This window comes from Triticum urartu, chromosome 7 (assembly GCF_003073215.2).
Source record: "Triticum urartu cultivar G1812 chromosome 7, Tu2.1, whole genome shotgun sequence".
In the NCBI taxonomy this organism is placed as follows: domain Eukaryota; kingdom Viridiplantae; phylum Streptophyta; class Magnoliopsida; order Poales; family Poaceae; genus Triticum; species Triticum urartu.
This window is the reverse complement of record NC_053028.1, coordinates 445,555,224-445,561,565: the sequence shown is the minus strand read 5'-3', so window position 1 is coordinate 445,561,565 and position 6,342 is coordinate 445,555,224. Positions and strand designations below refer to the sequence as shown.

Here is a 6,342-nt window from a genome sequence, read left to right as displayed (position 1 = left end):
TGACCTCATGTTAGGGATTAGGATAGTGAATTTTGACTGCAATTTCATTGACCTCTACAACTAATATAATCTGTGGTCACGAGAGTGCTTAAGTTTTGCATGGCTGGAGATATAAATCAACTTAGCAAAACCACGGCGCAAGCATGCAGTTGGCATGATTAAAGTGAGGTCAGTTGAGTCCTAATTTTAAATCCATAACCCTTCTCCCATTAAGACGGCGCAACAGTTTGAGCACGGACCAGCTGAAGATAATTAGATCCGGAACCGATATTTAAATCGCACCCCACCTATTGTGTTGCGCACATGCGGGGTGTACGCAGCCCACAGAATTGCTAGCACCGGTAATTTTTTTGTTCAAACATTGAATCGGTGGCATAATGATGGTGAGGAAGCAATGGATTACCTGAACAGGAGATCCACGGCAAGTGAGATGAGGGAGACCGATAATTTTTCAGTGACGAGCGAGCTCTGTGGAGGGATCAGGACGAGACTGTAAGTTTTCCTTTGGAGAGCTAGAATATGCTTTGCCTGTCGCCACCGATGCTAGATGGAGAGAGATCTGGAACTCATCTGCGAACGACCCCACAAGTTAGTTAAATACTTAGAGGAACTATATGAGAGCCCACATGTTAGTACGACTATGAAGTCCACCTACCACATCTTCTCACGCGAGATGGAGGTACTCCTCCTAGGACTCAATACGATCGACCCCACAAGTTAGTGAGGGACTTAGGGGAAATAGTAATTGAGAGCCCACTTGTCAGTTCGACGGTCAAGTGAAGTCGACCTACCACATCTCGTCACACCGAAAAACATGTGCATCTCTCATGCGTCAACTTACCCAACCTACCAGGTGAGTCTTTTCTTGCACGCAAAAAATCAAAGCAGGCTCTTTCATTCTCTCTCCTTCTCTCCCTCTCCCTCTCTCTCTTCTCTCTCTCTGAGATTCAAAATTATCCAAGGAGATTGCTGACAGACTGCAGGGCAGTAGATCCCCCCACAAATTCGAAAGGTGTGACTTTCGAACAATCAGCGCATAAGATTCGACAATCAAAGATTAGTAAAAAAATCCTGATACACAAGATTCAATTTGAGCGATGCTGGTTTTGGGTCTATGTCGAAACGTCACTTCATTATATCTTTGTTGTCATGCTACATGCTGGATGGTTTTTCAGTTTCCGAGTCCTTCTTTTCCGGCGGTAGGTAGTGTGGTTCTTAATTCAACATTGCGCTTCTGTTGAAAAGTATTACGATGTTACTGCCTAAGTTGGTCCTTAGGAAGCTGCATACAGAAATTCTGTTCGCTAGCTGTTACTTCTTAGAATCACTGTGATGGTGCTGATGAAATATCCGAGGTTGGAATGCATAGTACAGAACTACTTGGGTGTACGATGTTGATGAATTCGTTGTGGTCGGGATTCATGGTTATCTTTGTGTTATGTGTTGCACAAGCAAACTAGCATCAGAGGACCTCACTTTGGTTGAGGTTGTAGTTTAATTAAAAATTAATATATGTATATATTTATATATCTCATTTATATAGAACTAAAATATATAGCTATTGTGTGGTAAGTGTGAAAGGTTAGTAAGAATGATTGAGATCGACTTGGAAAAGTTTCAACACTGAGGCTGCAGGTGTGTAACCTTTATTTTTATTACGTCTATTTTTTCGGCAGATGTTCAGGACTGCATCATCTGATCAGGACAATAGGAGTGGTCGATCTTTGAACGATATTGGCAAGGATTATGGGAGGAAGGTAATAGTAAGTCAGTTGAACATTAGCATTTGTGGTTATTTGGTCTTTCATTTCTGGAACGTTTGCTGTCAAGGTGCCACCACTGAGCACCAAAGAGTAGATCATTAACAAAAAAATGATTAATATCTCCTAGATGAATGTTGTAATATCTGTTTATCCTGTGCATCTACTCTACAGTTGAGTATCGAGAGGTGGAAGAGAAAAATTAGTACAAAACGAGAAGAAGATCAAGGATGCAGATGCCGTCCAACAGGCACACTGCAGGCTAGAATAATTGGAGTCAAGAGCGGGATGCAAGTTCTTGGCAAACGTCCCAACCAGGAGCATGGTGTTCAACAGACACCTGCGAAGAGGAGTATTGTAAGCATCAGAGACTCAACTAAGTAGACTATGTAGGTAACGGTGAAAACTTGAAACGCTGATTTTGAACGTTGGTAGAAGTTTTACGTGCTAATTCTTTGTTATACTCGCATGTTCCTATAATTATTTTTTTGTTTCAAGACACATATGTCCACAAAGGCGCGGAGCGGGCGCTGTGACGACCCAACATTTGAAGGCAGTCATAATGAAGAGATACAAGGTAACAAAATTTCCTTTGATGCAAGCAGAAGGATGATTGGCAACAAAAGAATTGGTGTTCAAGGATTCAGTACGGTTTGCACAAACAAGAAGAGCCCAACGACAAAATCAAACATAGGAGGAATAAACCTTACAGTACAACAGCACCAGAAAGCAATACAGATGACAGCAAATACGAACGCGCAACAACATTTAAAGCAAATGTATATTTTTTGTGAGCTATTTTTTCTTTGTTTTTGCCCGGTATATTTAAATTATAGTATCTTGCACATGCAAGTGTATGAGCAAGGAAGCAAGTATCACGGTAGTCCACGGTTCAATGAAAACATAAGGCATGGGCCTTTGAAAGGATCTCTTGTGGCGTTCAACATGAGGGGTCCTTCCAAAGGATCTCTAATGGCATTCAGAATCGTCAGCGAAATCACCAATGCACGGAGGTTGTCGCCAATTTTCCTGGACAAGAGAGGCATGGGAAAACAAAGGTGATGTCGGAACTATGCTTTTTCAGTTCAACACACAGAGAGTTTTATGGAAGGGCAGGGTAAAGTGCAAAATAGGGGACGGCTGTCCGTCTGGTATGGATGTATGTGCAGTTGTTCTCCTATATAGGATGCTACAAGAAGCACTATTGTTGTGCCTCTCTTGTTGTATGGTGCAAACAGAAGCACAACCGTGCCTCTGGTCCAGATGTATGTGTAGCATAGTCACATCCATGCTGCTGGGTATAATTTGAACAGTGCCTCTGGTATACCACTTATACTTGGTGAAAAGGCACGGGTCTCATTTTGGTATACCAGACGAGCCCTGATAAATCATATAAATCTTTTGTTTAGAAATTAAAAAAATGCATATGCTGCTCTAGACATCTAATTTTGTTTCATGCCATGGTTCAGGACTTGGCGGAGGGGATAACAGATGAGGCAAAGAAATATCATAGTCCTCCATCCATCATGAAGGGAACACAACGTTCACAGCAACAAGTAGTGTACAACGGTAGCACAGATTGCATGGTAGAAGCAGCACACTCTCTTGGATGCATGAGTGCCGGAGAAATAGGGAGGAGCATTCCACAATGTGACAGTGGAGAAGCAGAATCATTTATGGATTTGACCGTGCCATGCAGAAACGACGCTGCTGCATGTGACAAACAACAAAGCAGCAACAACTCCGTTGTAAGTGGACATGTGGCTGGCGATGAAACTGATGTCATCAGAAGTGAATGCGATTAGACAAATGAAGACACGGTAGACAGAATCATCATGGCACCGCCGACGATTGTAGAGAAAGAAATGGATGACATGTTCAAAGAAGGCATATACCCGACGATTCAGGAGGTCACCGAAGCACTAGAACCAGAGGGTGGTATGGTATTCGGATCATTGGATGAGTGCTTTTTCTTTTTCTGCAGATATGCAAGAAGGGTCGGCTTTGCTACTAAGCGATCAACGAGCAGAAGATTGACATATGATGGGCAGCTTGATAAGCAGGTGTTCCAGTGCACCAAGGAAGGGCAGAATAAGACAATTGAGAGACATGTTAAGGAAAGAAGGAGCAACTGCTTGATCCGTACAAGATGCCCGGTCCAAATAACAGCCAAGAGGGATATAGATAGGAGGAAATGGTATCTGAAGAACATGCGCCTAGAGAACAACCACCAACTTCACCCATCTGATTGGATGCTGAAGTTCATGAGATGCTATAAGAAGATGACACCTCAGGAGAAATTCTTTATACAAGTGTTCCAGAAGGCGAGGTTAGAACCAAGGAAGGTTATGCAGATTTTTACTACCATGGGGAAACCGAGGCGAGAAATTATGTTCGACACGATTGATATAACCAACATTGCATGCCGAGACAGGGCTGGAGAGCGCGGTACTGACATTGAGGACACCATGAAACTGTTTGCCGATATGCAGAGGCAGAGTCTGGGATTCCACCATGTGGAAGAGATAGAGAACAATGTAGTGCGGAGCCTGTTCTGGACAGACTCCTTGTGCAAGATGAATTATGAGCTATATGGAGATTTCGTGTCTTTTGACACGACATTCTCTAACAATATATATGGCTTGCCATTTGCACCAATTATAGGTGTCGACAACCATGGGTCGACCATCCTGTTTGCAGTAGGCCTTTTGAAGGATGAGAAAATAGGGTCATTCAAGTGGCTCCTAAGCACGTTTGTCGAGGCAATGGGAGGAAAATAGCCGAAATACATAATAAGAGACCAGGACCAAGCGATGAAGATTGCAATAAAGGAAGCTCTTCCAAGAACGAGGCACAGGTTCTGCTGGTGGCATAGTAGGAAGAACATGAAGGAAAATAACGCAGTAGTGTTTGTGCAGCACCCAGGGATGTCTGGTGATTTATTTACGAATCGTGAAAAACTCACTAGATCAATACGAGTTTGAGTGTTCCTAGAAAGCAGCAATTTTTGTGCACAAGGCGGAAGGCAACAAACACCTAAACATGGTATGGGAACTCCGAAATTTCTAGGTGCCGGCCTACTTCAAGGACTACTTCTATCCTATCTCATCAACAACCACTCCCAGAGAGAGCACAAATTCAATGTGGAAGAATTACGTCGACCATAAGGACACTATAAAAAGGTTTGTTGGTGCGTATCACATGATTCAGCAAAATTGCCTCGTGACGCTTGACAAGAAAAGACACCGAACTGTCGAGAAGATGCCTTCACTAGAGACAGGTTTTCCGATTGAGAGACAAGCAAGTGAAGTATACACGAATGAAATTTTTAGGAAATTCCAGCTGGAGCTACGGAACCGAACATACTACAAGTGCTCTGACCTGGCAAAGGGGAGGCTGTATTTTTTAAAAAGGATTGTTGAGCATGGAACAAGAGAGTGGAAACCATATTTGGGCGAGGAATTTGACAGGTCTGAGTTCAGGGTAGATGTGGATGAGCAAAAGGAAATATACAGTTGCAGCTACAAGAAATGAGTAGGGATGGCATTCAGTGCTGCCATGTGCTTAAGGTGATGGACCAAACATGCATGATCGATCAACTTCCAAAATCCTTCATCATCCCCAAATGGACCAGGAATCTATCAGAGAGTCTGAAAGTTCTGTCTACAAGTCAAGGTGATAGCATACCGCACAAGATGATGAAACTATGAGATTTGGCCTCTCTTACGCTGAGTTGTTGGATATCTATTCAAATGCTTGCAGAGAAGAGAAGGCATATAGTGTGCTGCATGAGTGTACGCTAGATATGAAAATAAAAGTCATGGCGGCACTTTCTGAGGAACCGGACACAGGATTCTTGCCGAAACTCTCGAGAACCCTCCCATGAGTGTCTCAAAGGGCACGAAAAAAGGAGATCGAATCAAAGCTGGTTCTGAGAAGAAAGGAAAAGGCAACAAAGCCGCATCCAAGTGCAGTCATTGTGGAGTAAAGGGTCACAGGAAAACAAACTGCCCGGGAAACCCAGAAGTCCAGGAGAGGATGAGGATTGAAGAGGAGAAGAGGAAATCGCAGCAGGAGAAGAGGGCAAGGTCAATGAAATGGTCGACAACACCATCGAGGACATCAAACGGCTCAGGAGAATGCACTCCAAGCCCAGGAGGAAGACGTCAGACGCCAGCAACTCCAACGATCCCACTGACAACAGGAAGCATTTACCAAAGTCTTGCATCTACGCCATAATCGAACATCACACAAGCCAAGCACACAGAATGCGCGTAGGGAAGCCCGGGACAAGGCACGGAATCTGCGCAATCCATTTCCATAAAGGAAATATCTGAGTGGAGACTTTTTGGTACCGGAGAACAGTACGAATAGAAAAATTAAAAGGTAATAATGTAGTTTAAATAGGACGTAAGCAAAAAACAGTGATGACCGCAATCTTTCGCTTTGTTTTTATGTATGTATATTAATTTTACAGGTAAATAGGTTGAATAGCTACGCACAAGGGTGGGGTTGCACAAGGGTGAAGAAGGAAGAATGGATCATGAAACATTCAAAAACAAGGCCGCACGTGGAGCGATGA

The 6,342-nt window shown here is 43.3% G+C and overlaps 1 pseudogene; it reads left to right on the top strand.

Annotated features, from left to right (window-relative positions):
- Positions 1-673: 673 nt before the first annotated feature.
- On the top strand, positions 674-5,999 carry LOC125518927 (annotated as a pseudogene).
- Positions 6,000-6,342: the final 343 nt, after the last annotated feature.